We start from the raw sequence: 2,660 nt of genomic DNA on the forward strand, positions 1-2,660 counted from the left end.
TCTGATTTCTTTCAAACCATACACTCCAACATTCATATCCGACTGTTAAACCGAAAACTAAATTACATATATTTTATTGTATGAGTGCAAACTTCCTCAGCTGTTGCGTACAAAACCCACAGTTAGATCCCCCACTATTTTCTGGTTGTTGAGAGCACTATTCCATTCCCTAAAAATTAACCTGAATCACTCGCTACTTCGAGGGTCCGTTTGTTAATTTCACATCTGGTTCAGTAATGGAAGGCTGAGCGGATTTTTGTTAATCTTGTACAAGGACATGAATAATGGGCATGAGACTCAGACACTTTTGTGTGATATCTTAAGTGACTATATTGGAGCTGGCAAGAATCGGTAGACTACTGCTCCCTTTTCACATCAGCGGAAGCCTGGTTTATATATTTTCCTTTGCAGTACATTAAGTCATGGGACGGGAGAATCAAATGCCTTAAAATAAATTGGATCCGTTGTTTTAAGGTCCAATGGCCCTTTTCTGAATCCTTGCATTTTATCGGATCGAGCTAATCCTTACAAATCTGCAAGTGGGACACGCCGAGACTATTTTTTCCTTCGTGTGAAAGCAAGACGGGGAGCGACGGAAAGGTGCTCCAAGCGCGCAGAAGGACACGGCAGCTGTGTCCTTCACGGCGGAGTCCACCTTACCGACAGGTAACTGAGGGAGGGAGGGGCCTGACTTCTCCCCTCCTTCCTGGAATCCACTCTGTTAAACTGTCAGGAATATTCATGCCTTTTCTTTTAAAGCAAAGATTTCCCTACTGGGTCCTCCGACCGCGCTTGCTAGCTGTAATTGCGCAATAATTATCCTCGAGTTTAATGAAGGCGAAGAGCTATGAAAGCGCCCTTCATTCCGAGGGTGCTAGTCTCTGGCGAACAAGCGCATCACCACAAATCTACACCGTGCAGTATATTCATTCACCCGTAGCCCCTGCAGAATTCGAATTGTATATCTGTCCCCCACAGTAAATATAAATTCACGCACGATTTAAAAATACGAATACGAAGAGTGGGGCAGCTGGTAGAACCGCTGCTTCACAGCACCAGAGACCCGGGTTCAATCCCAGACCCCGGGCGCTGTCTGTGTGTGGAGTCTGCCCGCTCTCCCCGTGACCGCTTCGGTGCCCTCAGGACGCTCCGGTTTCCTTCCGCATCCCGAAGGTGTGCGGGTCGCTGGGTTGATTGGCCACTGTGAACTATCCCCGGTGTGTGGATGAGTGGGAGAATCTGAGGACAGTTGAAGAGAATGTGAGGAGGATTTAAAACATACAGGATTAGTGTAAATAGGTGTGTGAAGGTCGGTGCAGACTGATTGGGCTGTTTACGTGCTGTCTGACATGATCAGCGCATCTTTTCCGCCACTACCGAACCCACAGTTGTTACAGGATTTTTAAAAAATCTATATGCATAGTATAGTATAATGAGGCACATTATCTTTATGTGGTCACACCTATTATAACACCTTATATCGCCTACAAGCACTCATTTATTTTGGGACACCATTTCTCGTCAAATTATACTGGAACCAATATCACAGATAGGCGTGTCTCTCCATAAGGGCAACATTTATATTACACAGGTACGCATGGATATTTTAAGAACCTATATCGTATGCATTGGAATAATTTATATTATGTATGGGTTTATATTAGTCTATCGCTACACCTGCATATTGAGACTTGCATCTCATTTATAGGTGTTCCGGCTCATTGTGTTAACCCGTGGCATTGTCAAACCCACGCGCGCTGCATTTAATTAAGTCTTTAGTTGTTTTCCACAAATTTCGAGGCAGTTCACGCTGCATGAAGTATCTAAGGGACACTTTCTATTCCCTGGAGTGCCCACAATGATCTACCCTGATACCAGCAAGGTGAAAAGTTAGACCGCGCCGCTGCCGACGGTGCGTGTGTCAAAGTCAACGTTTTATTTTACGAGAAATACATAAAATACGAGCTCTGGTAATCTTCCAATAATGGCGTTTTGTCATTAATTGGAGTAATGCGGTAGTAACAATCTAAGAAACCTGTTTGAAGCCTTATTAGACCTCATTGAAAGTTGTGCCGGGAGCAGGACACTTCCCGACCACAGCAGGAGCGAAAGATATGGGGAGATTAAAACACTCAATTTAGTTTATTCTCATTTGATGTAACTCCTTCCTGCCCTAATATGATTCCTTTTTGTATGTTGAAGCCTTTTTTTATTCAGGGTAAAAAGTTTGCCGGTTCACTCTGAACAAACGAAAGGCGCCTTCCTGCGGTGTGTGAGAGAGAGCGACAAGGGAGCTTTGATTGTGTCCCTGCCCGCACTCACCGCTGCTTTCTCTGACTGGAGTATTAGCAGAAGTTCTTCCCCAGCCGCACAGCTCTGTTGCTTGTTTATAGAGATAACAGCTTGACATGTACCGACAGGGAAGACATATTGGCAGCAGATCACCCAATCCCTGCAGCCCAACACGGGCGAGTAGTTTCCAATCACAGAGACCTGACGCCGAAGCTGCATTCCAGTTATACCATCGCGGTTTCCAACGCGCAGTAAACGACCCAGGGTCACCCAAAGCCAACTCTTCCAACACACCCATGCCGACCTCTTTGCCCGTCGACACGAATACCGATTGCCTGCATTAGGACCACATCCTTCTCTGCTTTACC

The sequence above is a fragment of the Pristis pectinata genome, chromosome 27 (assembly GCF_009764475.1).
Source record: "Pristis pectinata isolate sPriPec2 chromosome 27, sPriPec2.1.pri, whole genome shotgun sequence".
Classification (NCBI taxonomy): Eukaryota; Metazoa; Chordata; class Chondrichthyes; order Rhinopristiformes; family Pristidae; genus Pristis; species Pristis pectinata.